Source organism: Tachyglossus aculeatus, chromosome 7, assembly GCF_015852505.1.
Source record: "Tachyglossus aculeatus isolate mTacAcu1 chromosome 7, mTacAcu1.pri, whole genome shotgun sequence".
Lineage (NCBI taxonomy): Eukaryota > Metazoa > Chordata > Mammalia > Monotremata > Tachyglossidae > Tachyglossus > Tachyglossus aculeatus.
The window spans coordinates 13,063,353-13,085,009 of NC_052072.1; the positions used below are offsets into that span (position 1 = coordinate 13,063,353).

At 49.0% G+C, this 21,657-nt stretch overlaps 1 long non-coding RNA gene and 1 other non-coding gene across 2 annotated transcripts in view; one reads left to right on the forward strand and one right to left on the reverse strand.

The window, feature by feature from the left end:
- The window catches only part of LOC119930404, a 40,867-nt gene that overhangs the window by 9,192 nt on the left and 10,018 nt on the right, over window positions 1-21,657 (reverse strand). The gene's annotated exons all lie outside the window — the stretch shown is intronic.
- Window positions 18,093-18,230, forward strand: LOC119931120. The gene has a single exon (XR_005451981.1). It is a non-coding gene; the product is annotated as a small nucleolar RNA SNORA7 (small nucleolar RNA).

Below are 21,657 nucleotides of genomic sequence, written 5' to 3' on the forward strand. Positions count from 1 at the left end.
GTAGTGGAGGGCCATTTCTTGGAGATTTTTCGGAACAGGACAGACCCCTCCCGAGGAAGATTAGGGAAATCCCTCGGAGATAGGGGAATGGACAATAATAATAATAATGTTGGTCTTTGTTAAGTGCTTACTATGTGTCAAGCACGGTTCTAAGCGCTGGGGTAGATACAAGGTAATCAGGTTGTCCCACATGGGGTTCACAGTCTTCATCCCCATTTTACAGATAAAGGACTGAGGCCCAGAGAAGTTAAGTGACTTGCCCTAGGTCACACAGCTGACAAGTGGTGCAGGCGGGATTTGAACTCACGACCTCCTCTGACTCCAAAGCCCGTGCTCTTTTCACTAAGCCACGCTGCTTCCCAATATGATCTGACAATATGATCTGAGGTGGAGGGAAGAGGAGTTTTTGCTTCCTTAGGGATATCAGTATTTTTAAATATTTTCTAAGCACTAACTAGGTGCCACAGCTCTATGCTAAGCGTTGGGGAGAGGTTGGACCACCAGATGGGACACAGTCCTTTTAACCATCACTAAATCCTATCAGTTAGACCTTCACAACATTGCTAAAATCCACCCTTTCCTCTCCCTCCAAACTGCTAACACATTAATGAGAAGCAGCGTGGCTCAGTGGAAAGAGCACGGGCTTAGGAGTCAGAGGTCATGGGTTCAAATCCCGGCTCTGCCACATGTCAGCTGTGTGACTTTGGGCAAGTCACTTCACTTTTCTGTGCCTCACTTACCTCATCCGTAAAATGGGATTGAAGACTGTGAGCCCCACGTGGGACAATCCTGATTACCTTGCATTCCCCCCAGTACTTAGAACAGTGCTTGGCACATAGTAAATGCTTAACAAATACCAACATTATTATTATTATTAATCCAATCACTTCTCCTATCCCACCCTGATTACTGTATCAGCCTCAGCTGACTTTCCTGACTCCTGTCCTTCCCCACTCCAGTCCATCAGTCTGCTGTCTGGATCGTTTTTCTACAAAAATGTTCAGGCCATGTTTCCTCACTCCTCAAGAAACTGCAGTGGTTGCCCATTTACCTCTGCATCAAACAGAAACTCCTCGTCTTTGGCTTTAAAGCACTCAATCGCCTTGCCCCCTCCTATCTCACCTCGCTACTCTCCTACTACAACCCAGCCCACACACTTCACTCTTCTAATGCTAACCTTCTCACTGTACCTCAATCTCGTCTGTCTTGCAGCCGACCTTTCGCCCACATCCTGCCTCTGGCGGGGAACTATGTCCTTCTTCATATCTGGCAGACAATGACTCTCCATGCTCCAAAGCCTTATTGAAGGCACATCTCAAGAAGCCTTCCCAGACTAAGCCCTTCTTTCCTCTTCTACTCCCTTCTGCGTCACCCTGGCTTGCTACCATTATTCATCCCCCCACCCTCCCAGCTCCACAGCACATATGCACATATCTGTAATTTATTTATTTATATTAATGTCTGTTGGGATCCCCCTCTAGACTGTAAGCGTGTTGTGGGCAGGGAATGTGGCTGTTTATTGTTATACTATACTCTCCCAAGTGCTTAGTACAATGGCTGCACACAGTATGTGCTCCATAAATACGATTGACTGACTGATTAACTGTCCCACCCACACTCCCAATCTAAGAGGGAGAGAGGGTATTTCTTCCCATTATTCAGATGAGGAAACAGAGGTACAGGGAGATTAAATGATATGCCCAAGGCCTCCCACAAAGCCAGGGGCAGAGTTGGAACCAGAACCCAACTCTCATAGCTCCAAACCCACTGCTCTCTCCACCAGGCAACACTGCCTGTCTAGAGCACCCAAGGCCAATTACACAATACCATTCCCCCAAGAAACCCTGTATTGCTCCATCCTAGCAAAGATGTTGGTAAAAGCTGGCCTGGCATTGGACCCTCTATCAGTGCCAGCCTATCTCAGGCCCTTCAGAATGGCAGAAAGGAAGTGTCAGTGACTATGGGCTCCTCAGCAGACTGCTGGAGAAAAAGGTCAGAGCTGTTTTGATTGCTGATGTGTGCTCTGGACAGAATGAGCTTTCAATATCAATTCACTGGGGTCTCTAGATGCGTTGGTCCCATGGGCGTGATATCGGGGTGGGGTCCAGGGGCAGGTTCAGGATCCAGCCTCTCTGGAGCTTTGCTTCATCCACCTCATCAGCTTCCTGGGGCTCGGCATCAGGGTTGCGGCTCAGCACCTGCTCTGAGATGATCCAGCCCCAACAGAAGCAGCGTCGTGAAGCACTGGCCCAGAATTCTCTGGTCCTCCTGGCATCCAGTCACGTGTCTGGGGAAGGGATGTTTAAAAAAACCCCTTTACCCTTTCCTCTACTGACTTGTCATGAATCCACCACCTGCAGGCTTCTCCACAGTGTAGAGCAGCAGCGTGGTCTACTGGAAAGAACACGGGCCCAGGAGTCAAAGGGCCTGGTTTCTAATCTAAGCTCTGCCACTTGTTTGCCATGTGACCTTGAGCAAGTCACTGCCCTTCTCTATTCAGTTTCCTCAACTGTAAATTGGGAATTAAGACTGTGAGTGGTATGTAGGACACGGAATATGTCCAATCTGATTAGCTTGTATCTACCCTAGTGCTTAGGTAGGCACCTGGCACATAGTAAGCACTTTTCAGATATTTTAAAAAGCCACCCAACACCTCCAACTCTTCCCCTCTACATCCCTGACCTTCTCTCTCATCTTCTTTTATTGGCAGCTCTCCCTCACACCCCTGCACACTTGGCAATATTATTGGCCTGGATACAGATGCCAAATTCTTATTAGCCGCTGGGTGAAGGAGTCCTTCTTTTGTTTGGTTGTAACCTACCACCTTCAAGCTTTGGGGAAGCTTCAAAGCCCTACTGAGAGCTCACCTCCTCCAGAAGGCCTTCCCAGACTGAGCCCCCTCCTTCCTTTTCCCCTCCTCCCCCTCCCCATCCCCCCCCACCTTACCTCCTTCCCCTCCACACAGCACCTGCATATATGTTTGTATGTACTTATTACTCTATTTATTTTACTTATACATATTTATTCTATTTATTTTATTTTGTTAATATGTTTTGTTTTGTTGTCTGTCTCCACCTTCTAGACTGTGAGCCCGCTGTTGGGTAGGGACCGTCTCTATATGTTGCCAACTTGTACTTCCCAAGTGCTTAGTACAGTGCTCTGCACACAGTAAGCACTCAATAAATACGATTGAATGAATGAATGAGGGGGGGTTTGCTTCCTCTTCCTGGGTAACTGGGAGAGACATACATAGAGGAGTGGCTGGAGTGGCAGTAGGGAGGGGAATAGGGTGCGGGGATGAGAGATGAGTCAGGGAATACCACCTGGAGAAGATGGGATTTCAGAAAGACTTTGAAGATGGGGAGAGCAGTGACCCTGCAGGATATGAAGGGAGAGGGAGTTTCAGGCAGAAGGGAGGACATGAGCAAGAGGTCGATGGTAAGACTGGTGAGAAACCATTCCTCCTGCCTCCAGGCAGTTGAACAGATGTCTCTTTAGCTTTTCAAGATGTTCCATTACTTTTCTGAGCCCATTCATTCATTCCATTGCATTTCTTGAGTACTTACTCTGTGTAGAGCATTGTACTGAGCACTTGGGAGAGTACAATATATCAACAGATACATTCCCTGCCCACAACGAGCTTCAGTCTAGAGGGAGAGGGAGACATTAATATAAATAAATTACAGATATGTATATAAGTGTTTTGGGGCCGTTCCAAAGTCTCATCCCCTGATTGTAGTAAGCCCTTCCTGAAATCTAACCTCAGTTCCTCCTGCTGCCCCCCAAGACTCTTTTTCTCCAACTCTGTGCCACTGGGACAGAGGTTTCCTGCCAGCTCACCCTCGGACTCTCAGCTAGGGTGGGCTTTGGGGGTAGCTGCAAGCCCCCATTGAGCCACCAGTTAGGAGTTTGGAGCTGATTTGATCCGTATGCAGGGTCCCACCCATCAATATCTGTGGGTTCCTTTTCAATTAGCCAAGAAGGGAAGTGATTTAGGGTGAATGAAAATCAATGGTTTAAAACCATCTCACAAATCACCCCGAGGTGGGGGTGGGGGGGGAACGCAGAGGGGAAGCAGAGGCCATGGCTATAAATATCTCCTTGAAAGACTGAGTTGGACATGGGCAACAGTATTCTGACCACCTCTTCCCTGAGCACCCAGCCTCCCACTCCCCTCCTCATTCTTCTCCTCCCTCCCTTCCACCGCCCCTCCTCACTTCCACTTTCATTCATTCAATCATATTTATTGAGTGCTTACTGTCCCCATCCCCTCCCCAGAGAGGAAGTATGCTCTATAATATAAGAACAATAATAATAATAATGATAATAACAATTACAGAATTTATCGAGCACTTAATATGTGCCTATCCCTAGGGAAGATACAAGATTAAGAAATCAGACCCAGTCCCTGAACCACATGAAGGTCACAATATAGCATCTCCCCAATTTCTAGATGGGGAAACTGAGGTCCAGAAGGATTAAGTGACTTGCCCAAGGACACACTGTTAGCACAGGTGGAGCTGGGGCTTCAACTAGGATCTCCTGACTCCACTGGCCACCCTCACTCCCCAACACAAGGCCACCAAGCTGCTTAGGTTGGCTCCTAAAAGCAGGCCTGGCAGGGGTGAGGACTTCCAGCCTAATTTTGGCACTGGAGCCACGGCGGGGGGCCGGGGCTAGAAAGGGTGAGTAGGATTTGTTTGTTGGTTTGTTGGCTTTGAGTGATTGTTGAAGTTCCAGGGTGGCAGGCTTGTCTCTTGCTAAACTCTGCTCGGTCTCTATAGCCTGGGCTCTTCCTTATAGGCTTCTGGAGTGCATAAAGTTCCCAAGTAATGCGAGGTCAGTGTCAAATTTGGACAAGACTTGACAGGGTACCAAGAAGCAGTCTCTGTCCTCCTCTAACTTCCCAGTCCAGTGACCAGAGACCCAAGCTCTGAACCTTGGACCCTGGGAAAATCAAATAATCAATCACTGGTACCTACTGAGTGCTTACTATGTGCACAGCACTGTACTAAGTGCTTGGGAGGATACAATGCAACAAAGTTGGCAGACACACTCCCAGCCCACAGTGAGCTTTCTGCTTCAACATACCGGGAGACCCTTGGCAAATCACTTAACCTCTCTGCACCTCAATTTTCTTACTTGTGAAGTGGGAAGAACCAGTTTGCATCTCTCCCCACCTTCCAGAGTTTTTGAGAGGATGAATAAGAGGGTACTCACCCAATCAATCAGTGATATTTACTGAGCCCTTACTGTGGACAGAGCACTGTACTAAGCACTTGGGAGAGTACATACAATAGAGTTGGTAGGCACAATCCCTGCTCAAAGAATCTTACAATCTAGCAGAGGAGCTACACTGTGAAATTCTAGCGAGATAGAAAACATTAGCAGCAGCAGCAGCAGGAGACCTAAACAACACAGGGAGCCTTCCCTGATTAATTCACCATGCCTAAGTTGTGTCTGACCGACAACCACCCTTATCACTTTGTACTCGAATTTCAGTCTCAGCACTTGTGAATGAATAAATATTTTCAATTATTTTTATATTTAATCTATGCACTTTATTATTTGCTCAGCTCTTTAATCCTGATTTATTTGTCCTGCTTCATGCTTTTCCTTAACTCACCCAGCAGTGAGTTGTACTTCACCCAGCGGTTAAGGCAGTGTTCTGCACAGAATAAGTTCTCAATAGATACTACTGATTGATTGTTCTTCCTTATGGCTCTCTAATTTGCATGTCTCCCCTATGAGACTGTAAGCTCCTTGAGGGCAGGGAACCTATCTAGCTCCTGCTATACCCTTCCAAAACTGAACTCTCAGAAGGTGCTCAATAAATGCCATTTATTGATTGACAGACTGACTGAAAAGAACCAACAAAGATGGCCCCTGTATCTGGGTCAGAATGAAGCCTTTTTTTGGTATCTGTTAAGTGGTTACTATGTGCCAAGCACTGTCCTAAGCACTGGGGTAGTTCCAAGCTAATCAGGTTGAACACAGCCTCTGTTCCACAGGGGGCTCACAGTCTTTTTTCCCTTTTTACAGATGAGGGAACTGAGGCCCAAAGAAGTGAAGCAACTTGCTCGATGTCACACAGCAGACAAGTGGAGGAACCACTCCCAGGCCCATGCTCTACCACTAGGCCATGCTGCTTCTTGAATCCCAGCAAGGTGGAATCCCATGGGGCCACCCGAGGATGAGGAGTGATGTCACAACTCAGGCTCAGCCAAAAGAGGTGAGCCTGGGGGCCACTAGATTAAACTGGGGTTGGGCCCCTCCTGCAGCCTCCAGCCTGGACCAGGGCATAGATGCCGTGACCCACTCACTCTTGATACCCTAAAGTTAGGCTGGGGAAAGGGCAGAAGGGATGAGTGAGAAGCAGCATGGCCTAGTGGAAAGAACATGGACCTGGGAAACAGGAAACCTTGGTTCTAATCCTGGCTTTGCCACTAGCCTGCTAGGCGACCTTGGGAGAATCATTTCACTTCTCAGTGCTTCAACTTCCTCATCTGCAAAATGGGGATTTGATACCCATTCTCCTTTCCCCCTAGATTGAGAGCCCCACATGGGACAGGGATGGTGTCCAACCTGGTTATCTTGTCTCTACCTCAGTGTTTAGTACAGTGCTTGGCACTCAGCAAGTGCTTAACAAACACTTATTATTTTTATTATCATTATTATTATTATTATTTTGGGGAGGGGAGAGAGGAGTATGTTTGGGATTAGGGCAGGGAGAGAGGAGCTCAGCACAAGGGCAGAGAGGACCAGAAGCTGGAGGATGTCCAGACCCTGAATGCAGTGACCAAGACAAATGATAATGATGATAATAATAATAATAATAATAATAATAACGGTATTTGTTAAGCACTTACTATGTGCAAAGCACTGTTCTAAGCGCTGGGGAGATACAAGGTGATCAGGTTGTCCCACATGAGGCTCACAGTCTTAATCCCCATTTTACAGATGAGGGAACTGAGGCACAGAGAAGTGAAGTGACTTGCCCAAAGTCACAAAGCTGACAATTGGCAGAGCCAGGATTTGAACCCATGACCTCTGACTCCAAAGTCTGTACTCTTTCCACTGAGCCACACTGCCTCTCTCCTCACTGCTCTGTCAGTCCTGCCTTTCCACATTCACTTTGTTATTTTTTGTCTCTCCCCCAAATGAAATCCCAAACCCCCGGGGCTCCGGTAGCTGAAACATCAACTGGTAATTACTTTTGCAGCCAGAAAAAAGCTGCTTCAATAGTAACAATAATAATAATAATAATGGTATTTGTTAAGTGCTTACTATGTATTGACTTAGCCCCCTCTCCCAGACTGAGCCCCCTCTTTCCTCTCCCACTCCCCATCCCCCCGCCCTACCTCCTTCCCCTCCCCACAGCACCTGTATATATGTTTGTACAGATTTATTACTCTATTTTACTTGTACATATTTACTATTCTATTTATTTTGTTAATGATGTGCATCTAGCTTTACTTCTATTTATTCTGATGCCTTGACACCTGTCCACATGTTTTGTTTTGTCGTCTGTCTCCCCGTTCTAGACTGTGAGCCCGTTGTTGGGTAGGGACCATCTCTATATGTTGCCCACTTGTATTTCCCAAGCGCTTAGTACAGTGCTCTGCCCACGGTAAGCACTCAATAAATACAATTGAATAAATGAATGAATCAAGCACTGCTGTAAGGGCTGGGGTAGATACAAGGTAATCAGGTTGGACACAGTCTCTGTCCCAGATGTGGCTCACAGCCTTAGTCCCAGTTTTACAGATGAGGTAACTGAGGCACAGAGAAGTGAAGTGACTTGGCAAAGGCCACAAAGCAGAAAAGTGGAGGAGCCGGGATTAGAACCCAGGGCCTTCTGTCTCCCAGGCCTGGGTTCAATCTGCTAGATCACGTTCCTTCACTGCTCTGCTCTCCCTCTCCTCCCAGACTGTGGTATGGGGGGACAGGCCCCTTGAGCTGCCTGGTGGTGGGGCCCAATGGGGTCTGGGTGGGTTTTAAGCTTAGATGGGCACCAAGCTGTCCTAGTAAGGGGCTTGGTGGCACTGAGATAGGCAGGCTAGCACAGCGTGGGTATGGTTGGTTCTTTTCTGCTGGGTGGCACAGGGCTTCAGGAGCTGGGTGGACCAAACCCCCTAGAATTTGCCCTCCTCTTGCCCTCCTGGGAGTCAGGCCTAGCGGCCTTTTAGCCAGCTGTTGCAGTTGGAGGGAGTAATTCTGGGAGCCTGAAGCTCAATGAGGCTCTGGGAAGCAACTGAGAGGCCCTACCAGGCCTGGGGGCACTAGAGTTGGCTAAGCCAGCATGGAGCAGATTGACAGGGGCAGAGAAGAGCTGTGTACACATTTGTGGGAGTGGGGGGGAATTGGGGAAGGAAGTTCAGCATGGCCTAGAACTGGAATTCAGCATGGAATTGAGATTCAGAATACCCCTGGATCTGGTTCCAGGTCTGCCACTTAATAATAATAATAATAATGTTATTTGTTAAGCGCTTACTATTTGCCAAGCCCTGTTCTAAGCACTGGGGTAGATACAAGGTAATCAGGTTGATCCATGTGGGGTTCACGGCCTTAATTCTCATTTTACAGATGAGGTAACTGAGGCACAGAGAAGTTAAGTGGCTTGCCCAAGGTCACACAGCAGGCAAATGGCAGAGCCAGAATTAGAACCCATGTCTTCTGACTCCCAAGCCTGGTCTCTTTCCAGTAATCAATGCTGCGTGACCTTGGGCAAGTCACATAACTTCTCTGAGCTTTCATTTTCTCAGCCATAAAATGAGGATTTGATACTTATCCTCCTTCCCTCTTAGACTGTGAGCTCCACATGGGGCAGGGGCTGTATCCAATCAGATTCTCTTGTAGGTATCCCAGCACAGTGCTTGGCACATCATAAGCAGCATGGCCTAGGGGAAAGAACACGGGACTAAAGAACATGGGTTCTAAGCCCGGCTCTACCACCTATCTGCTATATGACCTTGGGCAAGTCACTTCACTTCTCTGCACCTCAGTTACCACCTCTGGAAAATGGGGATTGTGACTGTAAGCCCTAAGTGAGACTGGGACTGTGTCCACCCTGATTATCTTGTATCTACCCCAGCACTTAGAACAGTGTTTGGCACCTAATAAGTGTTTAACAAATACCGAAGTTATTATTAAACATACCATAAATACCATCATTAATGGGGAGCAGTGTTCACAGGGCAGCCACTGACCCCTACTGTGAGTGCACAGGCCTGGCTCCCTCCTGGAAGCTGGAAGGGGAATTAAGTGATAGGCTTCAGCAGTTGTGTGGTCTCTGGACCTGCTCTCCACCCACCCAACCTTGCCCTCGCATAGCAGGCTTGTGGGGAAATGGTAGACGAGACCTGATCAGATGAGCAGCTCTGGGGTTCTGGGTTAAAAGAATAATAATAATAAGCCCTTCTTATTCATTCAATCTTATTTATTGAACACTTACTGTATGCAGAGCACTATCCTAAGTACCTTAAGTCTCCCCACCTCCCTCGGACACTGGGCTTCCGCAAAGATGGTGACTGGCAGGTTGCCAGGTTGTGGCCACGGGGTGGGCTGGCACTGCCCCACTCCAGGCCCCCAGGAGAATGAGACAAAGTAGAGTGCACCCTCCCCCACACTCCCTGCCCTTCCAAAGCAAATCCCCTCCACTTTCTTCAGCTTCTCATTAACGTGGGGTGCATGTCAAGGCTGAAAGACCCCGTTGTAGTGGGGCAAACAGCTACTCCCCTGCCCGGGGCCAGGCAAAGCTCTGTCTGTCACTCCTCCAGGAGCAGGGTGCCAATGGGGGCATCGGTGCCATCCCTCCTCCTCTCCTTACCCCCTCTCTGCAGAGAAAGAGGCCCTGTGACACCAGAATCGTTAACCTCCTGTTGCTTTCCTCCCCCAACCCGGCCCCTGCCAGAAACAAGGAGGCAAAAAAAGGCACAGTGTCAGCTGAGAGCAGCATCCCAGCTGGGGATCGGGGTGCCAGGGAAAGACTTCTCCCAAGAGGCTCCGATCCGAGTGCCCACTTCCCAGCCCAGCCCGGTCCGGCCTGCAATCTTGGCCAGCCAGTCAGTATTGCGGGAGGGACAACCTGACATGACACAATCAAGCTTGGGAGGAACAGGAACATGAGAAGCAGTGTGGCCTAGTGGATTGAGCATGGGCCTGGGAATCAGAAGGATCTGGGTTCTAATCCTGACTCTGCCACTTGTTTCTGTGTGACCTTGGGCAAGTCACTTCACGTCTCTGGGCTTCAGTTACCTCATCTGTAAAATGGGGATTAAGACTGTAAACCCCATGTGGGATAGGGAGTGGGTCCAACTTGATTAGCCTGTATTCATTCAATTGTATTTATTGAGCGCTCACTATGTGCAGAGCATTGTACTAAGCGTTTAGCACTGTACTAAGCACTTCTACTCCAGTGCTTAGTAGAGTGCCTGGCACATAGTAAGCACTTAAAAATACCATAAAAAAACAGAAGCAGTAGGAATTGGGGGGAATTGAGGTTCTAACATGAGGGAATCAACTTAATAATTATATTATTTTAAATAATGGTATTTTATTAAGCACTTACTATGTGCCAAGCATTGTACTAAGCACTAAGGAAGATACAAGATATTCAGATTAGACACAGTCCCTGTCCCACATGGGGCTTCCAATCTAAGTAGGGGGAGTAGGATTTAATTCTCATTTTGCAGATGAGGAAACTGAGGCACAGAGAAGTTAAGTGACTTGCCCAGGGTCGCACAGTGACAAGTAATGGAGCCAGGATTAGAAACCAGGTCCTCTGACTCCCAGGCCCGGACTCTTTCCACTAGGCCATGCTGCTCCCCACTTGTACTTACACTGCAGCTGGAGGGACTTAAGTCAGACTTCAGGGTATACTGGCAGTGACGGCAGGAACATGGTCCCAAGAGAGGCCTGGAACTTTCTGTTTCTGTGCCAGCAGGAAAAATACCTGCTCCAGGGTAATTTTTTTCTAACTGCTGAGACAAGACGGAATTTGAAGGGAATGGAGACTTCCGCTAGGAACAGCTATTAAACCTCCAGGCTGAGAATCTGTGTGGAGGAACTGATTCTAGTGCTATTGGTTTGTTTGGTGCCACTTGCATGCCCATCCTGCCAATCGTGATCCTGCTGGGGCACCAAGTGCCACAAGTGTGTGGGTCAACAGGGATGCAGCACACTGCCAAGTGCATGCAGGAGCAATTGTTGCCCACGTTAGTCAACTACAGGCACAAATGAGATTGGAACCTAGGCCTCTTGATTCCCAGAGCAGTGTTCTCTCAACTGGACCTTCAGCAGGGCCTCTGAAAAAGGAGAATGGCCTGGAAGGTCTCTGGAGGACACCTCCAATGAGGAGATTCCCTCCAATTTCACACACACCCTTGACTGCACAACCCTTATTGTTAGTCAGAAAGAGCTGTGACTTCCAGGGGGAGAGTGAACCAAGCGGTAATTGAGATCCTACTTTCAGACACGTCACTTGGTAATAAACAGCGGGGGAAGAGATGCCACGATGATATATTATCTCGGTGGAATTGTTTCCAAATAGTGTGTCTGGGGTTTTTTTTCCTCAAAACCTCCCCAGAGACGCCCACAGCTCTTAAAAGGCCCTAAATATCTTCCCTTGTTTACAGCTGAAATGGGCTCTCAACCTGATCTCTTCAGAGCCATTATGAGTGTCGGGGTTCACGGGGAAGTGGAATAGGGGGCTGCCATTGCTGCTGCCAGAGGCCAGCTCCCCCGGAGAGCATAGGGAATGAGGATGGTTTTCGGGGGTAGGGGGGACCCACAGTTCGGACAGGTCTGAGGCCAGGCTCTAGAAAGGATCCGAGGGCCAGAGTGGACCACCAGCTAGGTATAAGTCAGTTGTATTGCCTTTCCACTAGCACAGAAGAGGGGTGATCTGGGAGGATGGTGTTCAGCTTCGGGGCCTGAGAGAGGAAGCAACAAGCCAACCGTCACAACTCTCCAACTCTGGTACATTCAGGGGAGGAGGAAAGGAAGACTGACATGCAGCTGGTGAGGAAACGGACCAGGAAGTTTTCCTATCCAAACAGGAAGCAGGATGTGGAGCTGGAGGCAGCTGAGCTTCCTCTGAGTGGGAGGGAGCTGGAAGAAGCTGACTGTTCATTAGCTTGACCGTTTCCAGGATGACGCTATGGGGTCTGGAAGCCGAAGGAAGCCAGAGGAAGCTGGGAGGTTAGGGCTGTCACTGCTGAGCTCTCTGGAGGGGGGATATTTTTCCTCTGGTTTAACCTGAGCCCCCTGGGGATATGATGGTGGATTCTGTGGTGTGTTGCGGTTTGAGCAGTGCTGAAAGGCCAAGAGTGAGCGACAAAGCAGGGGAGGAGCCCCAGGGACTGGGTGGATGGGAAGAGGAAGCTCAGAGGCAGTGGGAGGGAGCCGACCCGATTATCCAGTGTCTGACCCTGGCTCTTAGTACAGTGCTTGGCATATATTAAGCTCTTGGCCTAATGGAAGGAGCACAGGGAACCTAAATTCTAATCCTGATGCTGCAACTCACCTGCTGTGGGACCTCGGACAAGTCACTTGGACACGTCTCTGGGCCTCAGTTTTATCAACCGTAAAATGGGGATTCAATAAGTGTTCTCCCTCCCCCTTAAACTGTGAGCTCTGTACGGGACAGGGACTAATTATCTCCTATCTATCCCTGTGTATTGTACGGTCCTCGCCCCCTACTAAGCACAACATAGTCCACAATTAGCAATTATTAACAACCAATGCCACCGTTATTATCCTTACATAACCATGTTGGCTTCCTTTTCTCACGAGCCAAGATGGGATTTACAAACAAGAGATTCTGTTGTGCTACTTCAGGATCGGCTGAAACTCAGTCAGTCATGTGTGAAGTACTGGCTGTGGGACTGGGTACTCAGGAGGACCTCTTGACTGATCAGGAGTGTCTGATTGATAGCTGTTGTCCAAAGGTGATGGGGACTCAGGGCTGCTACTGCCCCCATCTGGTTGTCTGGGGGCTGACACTGGAGCCTGCCCCAAGGCTTCTCAGGATGCTAGAGGAGGGGGGAGTAGGAAGGGAGGAGAAAAAGCAGAACTGACCTCTGGAAAAGCTCAAAATACTTCAGTACATCAGGTGGACATGCTGACCTCAGGGTACCTAGACCGAGGCTCTGTGCAGAACTCAACAGAGTAAAGTTTCAAACCTCTGGCCTAGTGGAAAGTGCAAGGGCCTGAATGTCAAAGGACCTGGGTTCTAATCCCGGCTCCACTACTCACCTGCTGCATGACCTTAGGCGAGTCAATTAACATCTCTGTGTCTCAGTTCCCTCTTAGTAAGCATTTAACAAATATTATTATTAAGTAGTAGTAGTAGTAGTAATAGTAGTAGTATTCCCACAGGCTCTGGTGTGGCCCACAGTTAGATTTTCCCTGTACGAATACCAAGAGGAATTTTCTATTAGAAAAATATTTCAAAATATGTGTTCACCTGGCCATTGTGTTCAAGGCTAAGAGGGGAGGAAGAGAGAGAGGAGGAGAATATGATTTACCCTCAAGGAGCTGACAGTCAGATTCACTACATCTGAATAAACCCAAACTCTTGAGGCAGGAGGGTAAAACCGTGAACACAAACAGTAGAAATCTAAATGTTAAATTTACTGCCGTCACCAGCAGTGCTGGGGTTACTAGGGTGGTCCGTGGGGTCTGTAGCTAGGAGCAGGTCATCTGGAGAGGCTTCCTTGGGGAGGTGGCTTTTTACCCAAATCCTCAAGCAGGTGGGGATGAGGTTTGGGGAAGAGGAGGAAAAAAAAAAATTAAAGCCCTGAGGCGACTCAGGGAGAGGCAGTCTAGAGGGGGTGCAGGGAAAAGTGGCGTTCTGGAGGGGTTTCTTCCATTCCTGCTGTTCCGGTCTGCCACCCCAGCCTGCTCCCCTGTCTGGTCCCAGTTTGCTGTCCTAGCCTGCCACCCCAGCCTCTTCCAGTTTTCTATACCAGTCTTCTACCCTGTCCTGACCCATCTCGCTGCCCTGGTTTGCCACCCTGGCCTGTCCCAGTGTTCGTTCTGCCACTCCAGACTGCTTCATCAGCCTGCTGCCACGTTCTGCCACCCCAGCCTGCCTTGTACTGCACTAGTCTGCTGCTCTGGTCTATCCCAGTCTACTGGGAGGAGGGGGGAGGAGTAACAGAGAGGGGAGGGATGGCAAAAGGGGTGGAGAGAGGAAGGCCCCACTCTGCCCTTGCCCCTTCTCCTTCTAGCAGAAGTGGTCGAAGTGCAGATCCTCCCAGTAATCTCTAAGCCTAATCCCCAGAGAACAACCAGCCTGTGGCCCTGGCTCCAGGTTCTCCCTCTCCCTACCCCGCTGGCTTCTGCTTTTACCATAGCCTTCGCTCTGCAGCCCGGACAGCTTGGGGTGGGTCTGGGGCAGGGGAGCGGAGGAGGAGGGAGAGGAAGGGTAGAAGAGGTATGAAGAGGAGGAGGAGAAGAATGAGGAGAAAGAGGGGGTAGCACTCCAGGGGAGGGGGGAGGAGGAGAGAGGCCTGCTGGGGAAAGGGGAGGACTCATCTGATGAATGGGAGAAGGAAGGGAGTGGAGGGAGAGGGAAGGGAGTGGACTTGGAAGGAGGGGCCTACAGTTGCACTCTGCCAGGGATTGGCCTGGATCAGGGCTTCGTTCAGCTTCTTCAGGTCCACAAAGAAAATACAGGATATTCAGGGATCAACTATGGCTCAAGACTTTATGCACTAGAAGCTCCTTGGAGAGGACCTCAGAGGTCTGTCAGTCACACAACTACTAGCTATCCCAAGAAGCCATCCAGCCCAGCTTCCAAGCAGGTGAATGCCCAAACTACCCAGAGTGTCCTTTTTAAAGATCTTCCTGGAGGGAGATTCTACACCTAATCCCCCATGAAGGAGCATTCCTCCTCGTTGCTAATCAGATCTCTTCAATCAATCAATGGTATTTACTGAGTGCTTACTGTGTTCAGAGTACTGTACTAAATTCTTGGGAGTGCACAATATAACACACTTGATAGACACTTTCCCTGAACACAAGGGAAGTTTGTAGTCTAGAGGAGGAGCATCACTCTAGCATCTAGAGTTCTCTAGACTGTAGGCTCATTATGCTCAGGGAACTTGTCTGCTAATTCTGCAGGACTAGACCCTCCTAAGCGCTTAATACAGTGTTCTGCACATAGTAAGCATTCAATAAATACCATTGATTGATTGGACAGTCGAGTCTGAAGGGTGTAGAGTTTGGAGTGTCTAGAGTCTAGAAGTTCTATAATGTTTAAAGGCTCTAGAGTTTCTAGGAGTTCCAGAGGTTCTAAGAGGCTCTCAAGTTTCCAGAGGGCCTAGAGCCTGGGGGTTCTAGGGTCTAGAAGGCCTACAATCTAGTGGAGGAGTATAAGGTCTAGAGTCTGGAGAGTCTAGAAACTTTTTAGTGTCTAGAAGGTCTAGAATCTAAAATCTGAAGGGTCTAAAGTCTAAGGTGTGGAGGATCTAGAGGCTCTAGAGGTTCCAAAGCTCTAGAGGTTTGGAGGCTCCAAAGATTCTAAAGGTTCTAGAGGTTTCAGATGGTCTAGAGGTTCTGGAGGGTCTAGATAGCCTATAGTCTAGAGGAGCAGCATGCAGTCTAGAGTCTGAGGGATCTAGAGTCTCTAGCATCTAGAGGCTCTAGAGAGTCTAGAGTCAGGGGGGTGTCTAGAGGTTCTGGTGGTCCTAGAGGGTCTAGAGATTCTGGAGGGTCTAGAGCTTAGAGGAGCTAAATGGTCTGGAAGATCTAGAGGGTTTAAAGGTTCTAAAGACCCTAGAGGGCCTATCAAAAATGACTGGTATTGAGCATTTCCTGTGTGTGAAACACTATATTAAGCACGTGAGAGATTACAATATAACAGAGTTGGTGACACTTTCCCTGCCCATAAGGAAAAGCCTACAGTTTACAGGAAGAGCATACAGGCTACAGTCTAGAGAATCTAGACAACCTAGAAGGTCTAAAAGAACTAGAGATTCTAGAGAGTCAAGAGGTATTAGAGGGTCTAGAACCTCTAGGTTTTCCAGGGGTTCTAGAGGGCCTATCAATGGTATTTGTGAGTGCTTACTACTTGCAGAGCTCTATGATAAGCGCTTAGGAGAGTATAACACAGTTGGTAGACACTTTTCCTGTGCACAAGGGAAAAACCTACAGTCTAGAGAAGAAGGATAAAATCTAGAATTTAGAGGATATAGAGTTTAGAGTGTGGAGAATCTAGAGTTTTTTGGGTACACAGAATCTAGAAGTTCCAGAGGTTCTAGAGGCTCTAGAGTTCAAAGGTTCCAGCGGCTCTAAGGCCTGGGTTCTAGGGTCTAGAATGTCTAGAGTCTAGAGGAGGCAAATACAGTCCAGAGTGTCGAGATTCTAGATAGCCTGGAGGGTCTCTTTTGCTGCCCATTCAGACCAATTTTTTATGGTATTTGTTAAGCATTTACTATATTCTAGGCAAAATACTAAACGCTGGGGTAGATACAAGCTAATCAGGTTGGACACAGTCCATGTTCCACATGAGGCTCCCAGTCACAATCCTTATTTTACAGATGAGGTAACTGGCACAGCGAAGTTACGTGACTTGCCCAAGGTCACACACAGCAGGTACGTGGCGGACCCGGGATTGGAACCCTAGTCCTCTGACTTCCAGACCTGTGCTCTTTCTTCTAGTTCACACTGCTTCTCAATTCCTCTTCTCGGGTCATAAACAAGAGGGAGTTTGATGATGATGATGGTATTTGTTAAGCGCTTACTATGTGCCAAGCCCCATTTTAAGCGCTGGGGTAGATACGAGGTAATAAGGTTGTCCCACGTGGGGCTCACAGTCTTAATCCCCATTTTACAGATGAAGTAAATGAGGTACAGGGCAGTTAAGTGACTTGCCCACAGCTGATAAGTGGTGGAGCTAGGATTAGACCCCACGACCTCTGACTCCAAAGTCCATGCTCTTTCCACTAAGCCTGCTGCTTCTTCTTGTTGTTTTCAGCCCGTTAGTTCTCCTATTCTCCGACCTTTACACCTGTTCCCATCCCGGGGTGAAGCAGCAGCTACCGAGAGGGAGCTCTGAGGCCGAGAAGGGTGGGCTGCAGATTCGCCGGAGGCGACCCTCAGTGGTCATGGTCCCTGAAGATTTCAGCAGGTTCCCGTGCTGGACAGCTCCCCAGCGACCATGCAAGCCTAGCTAGCTCGCTCCCTTCCTGTATTCGGATTTTTTGTTTTGTATATTCATTCATTCATTCAATCGTATTTATTGAGCATTTCCTGTGTGCATGGTAATAACAGCAATAATAATTGTGATATTTGTTAAACCCTTACTACGTATCAGGCACTGTACTAAGCGCTGGGGTGGATAAAGCAAATTGGGTTGGACACAGTCCCTGTCCCACATGGGGCTCACAGTCTCATTCCCCATTTTACAGGTGAGGTAACAGGCACAGAGAAGTGAAGTGACTTGCCCGAGGTCACACAGCAAACAAGCGGCAGAGCGGGGACTAGAACCCACGACCATGCTCTGTCCACTAGGCCATGCTGCTCCTTCTCCCCCAACCTCCTCTCATTCCCTCCCCAGTTGCTGAGATGCAAATACTTATCAGTCTCTAAACACCAGTACCTCAGGAGTCCAGAGTCTTTCTCCCAAACTCATACTAAGTCCCTGACAAAATACTAGAAGCAGCATAGCAGTAGCACTACTGTGGTAGTAGTAGTAGTAACAGTAATAGTGAAAGTGGTAGTAAGCATGGCATAGTGGAGAGATCATGGGCCTGGGAATCAGAAGGTCATGGGTTCTAATCTTACATTCTAAGCTTTCTGAGAGGCCTCCATCTTGTCTGATTTTCTGTGGATGTCAAAGGAAGAGAGATAGACAAATGTGTGCCTGACTTCAAAAATCTCCAGAGAAGTGGCCCCACAGACTCCCTTCTACCCTCCTCTGTAGCTCATGGTTTTATTTCTTTAGACCTGACCTTTTATTTTAATTTTTGCCTCAGGGACACCAGCTGGGGACTTTCTCCCCCAGAAAGCCTACTTTCAGTCCAGGGACTAGAGCCTAGCAGGTCTAGCTAGAAGCCAGTTTCCCCATCTGTAAAATGGGGTCCCCCTTCTCAGGGTCACACCTGGAGAGTTTCCGGTACTCTACCAATCTTGACTATGGGAGGGAGAGTCAAGCAGAAGCATATCCATTCCATTCTTAGCTTGGGTAGAGGCTAGTGAGTGGAAGGCAATCTGCTACAAGTCAGAAATCCCCTATGCTGGGCAGCAACAGGATGGGAGACAGTCGAGGGCAGAGACTCGAATTTACTGTGCAGAAGGAGGAAATGGTAAACCAAGAAAACTCTATGGATAGACTACCAGAACGATTGCAGATGGAGGTGGCGTGTTCTGGGAGAGATGTGTCCATGGCATTGCTAAGGGTCAGAGACAACTCGACGGCCTAAAACAAGACAAAATGCGATCACTAGGAGGCCAGGTAGAGGGGAGGGAGAGACAGAGGCCCAAAGAAAGGCCTGGGCTTGCCCAGGCCTTGTCAGATCCGTGACAGAGCAAGAATCAGAATTTCTGGGCCCAGAGAAGCCAGGACCCACCTTCCCTGAGAGCCCAGTTCTCTCCCTGGCTCAGTCCTCCCATCGACCCACTCCCACTATAGGTTGGTCTCTTCCCCAGCTTGGCCTGAGGGTCCGTGTGTCAGGTCACAGAGTCCAGGCTCCTGACACCTCAAAGGTCCTTGAGAAGTCATCTGGTTCACCCTCCTGTTTCTAAACCTTCTCGTACTCTTCCAGATGGAAGTGTTTCACAGCTGCTCTTGGGAGTGCCCAGCATGACTGGACAAAAAATTATTTTTAAACTTCAAGATATCCTGTTGAAGGTCTAGCTATCCTGCCACCTCCTGAACTTGGAAAGGACAGAAAACACCAGCCCATCTCCTCCACCCGCTACCTCCTACTCCCTGGAGGGATCAGGCTATGAACAGCTAATAAAAAATGAATGGGTGAGTGATACATTTCCCTCATGGTGTAGTGGATAAAGCCGCAGACCTGGGAATCAGAAGGTCATGGGTTCAAATCCCACCTCCACCACTTGTCTGCTGTGTGACCTTAGGCAAGTCACTTAACTCCTCTGTGCCCCAGACATCTCATCTGTAATAAATGGGGATTAAGAATGTGAGCTCAATCTTGGACAGGGACTGTGCTCAAACTGATTAACTTGTATCTACCTCAGTGATTAAAACAGTGCTTGGCACATAGAAAGCACTGATGCATGATAATAATATTAATTATTATTATTGTTATTGAAAAAGGCAGCTATTAAGTTTCCCGCAGCCTTGGCTTCTATTATCTGCTGTATGCTTTCTTCAAGGGTCCTCTCATTACTTTCAGCAGAGCATGTGGGAAGCAGCATGGCTTAGTGACTACAGCATAGGCCTGGAAGTTGGAAGGTTATGGGTTCTAAACCCACTCTGCCACTTATCTATTGTTTGGCCTTGGGCAAGTCACTTCACTTCTCTGTGCCTCAGTTACCTCATTTGTAAAATGGGGATTAAGACTGGAGCCCCATACAGGACAGGGGCTGTGTCCAACCTGATTTGCTTGCACCCACCCCAGCGCTTAGTACAGTGTCTGCCACACAATAAGTGCTTAACAAATATGACAGTTATTATTATTCCAAAACTTTTCTTGTGACCCTGCTCTGAGCCTCGGTCTCTCTAGCTGTTGAGGGGATATGACAGTCATACCCAAAAATGGCTTCCGTCAGGCATACATGGGTCTGGAGTCACAAGATGCACAATTTGGGAGAAGCTTTGTCTAGATGCCACTTTCCCTTTCTTCTGCCCACACCAGTCAGGTGTGTACAGGACATCAGAGGAACTAAGCTCCAGTTGAACCTCCCTGGGTGCGATATCCCCACCACCGCCACCTCACTGCCCTCAGGGCCAGGAGTCTCTACCATGACACAGATAATGCCCCGCAATCAGCGGGCCATCCGAGCCTACCTTCCCATCAAGAGTGTTAATGGGATGCAGCCTGCACTCACCTTCCACCTCTCCGTTCTTCTCACCTCCCTGATCTGTGGGCTGCAAACTCTTGCTCCAACATGGGGCCTGTCCCACTAGCTTAGTCCAAATGCTGATCTCTGCTGACTGCTAAACCAGCTTCCAACGTCCCTCCCCCTCCCCCTCCCCCTCCCCCGCCCAGGAGGGTCTCCTCAGCTGGGGAAGCTTTAATGAGCTTTAGCATCCAAACAGCTGCCTCCCCTCCTCCTCCTTCCCCTCTCCACTCCTCTTGGGCTCAGCTTGCCAGCCCTGGGAAGAGGCCCCAGACCCCATCCCACTTTGCTCCTGGAGTAAAAATGAAATCACAGATGCCCCTGGTGGGTGGACGACAGGGAGGAAGGGAAAGGGCAGCCAGTCAACGAGAATTTATGCATCAATGGGCTAGGTTTGGGGTGCATTTCCAGTTTGGATGGCATAAACCGAGCTGCCGATGGCAGTGTGGGGGTGATGATCTCGGGGTTCTCAGGCACACCATCCAGCTGCTGGCCCCTTGGCCAGTGGCAGGGGGCCACTGGGGAGCTCTGGACCTCTCCTGGCCCTCTGGCTGAAGCCCAGACATTTATTTATTCACTCATATTTATTGAGCACGTACTGTGCACAGAGCACCGTACCAAGCGCTTGGGAGAGTACAATATAACAATAAACAGACACACTCCCTGTCCACAACGATCTCCTGCAGACCCCAGAGGTTGAGTGTATTGGGGAGGAAGGAGTCTTTCCTAGGCTGAGACAGAGGCCATCCCCCTCCCAGAAACCCTCCCCGCCTGGGGCCCCCTGGGGCCGAGGCTGAGACATCCCAGGCTGCCCTGGCCAGTGATGAGGTGGTAACACTTGGTTCAACTCATAAACTGACTTCTGACCACCCAACTGACTCATTTGTTGAGTCTTCCTGTCTCCTTCTGTCCAGCCCCAGGGTCCAGCTGAATGGGAGCTGGCTGGTCCAGCCAGAAGAGACAAGGGAAGAAGAGTCATAGTGTGAGAGCAGATGACTCAATTTACAGGTCTGCATTAGTCTTCTCCACAGGAGAGGAAGTGACTCTCTTCAGCCTGTAAGGTGAGCAAAGAGCTGGAGACCTGGGCTATTCTCTGCAGCTGACAGGTTTCTGGGGCTTCCCAATGGGCAGCCTGGGCAGGCAGAGGCAGGGAGGGCAAACCCACGAGGTGGGTGGAGTTTTCTCGGGGATAACTGAGGTATTTATTAAGCATTTACTATGTGCCAAGCACTGTTCTAAACGCTGGGGCAGATACAAAGTTATCAGGTTGTCCCATGTGGGGCTCACAGTCTTAATCCCCATTTTACAGATGAGGTAACTGAGGCACAGAGAAGTTAAGTGACTTGCCCAAAGTCACTCAGCTGATAAGTGGTGGAGCCAGGATTAGAACCTATGAACACTGACTCCCAAGCCTGTGCTCTTTCCACTAAGCCACGCTGCTTAGTAAAGTCCCATCTGCTGTCACACTACGACTCTTAGTCCCTGTCCCATATGGAACTCACAGACTAGGAGGGAGAGAGAACAGGTATTGAATCCAAATTTACCGAGGCGGAAACTGAGGTGCAGGGAAATGAAGTGACAGAGATGGGATTAGAACCCAGGTCCTCTTCCAGTTCTGGG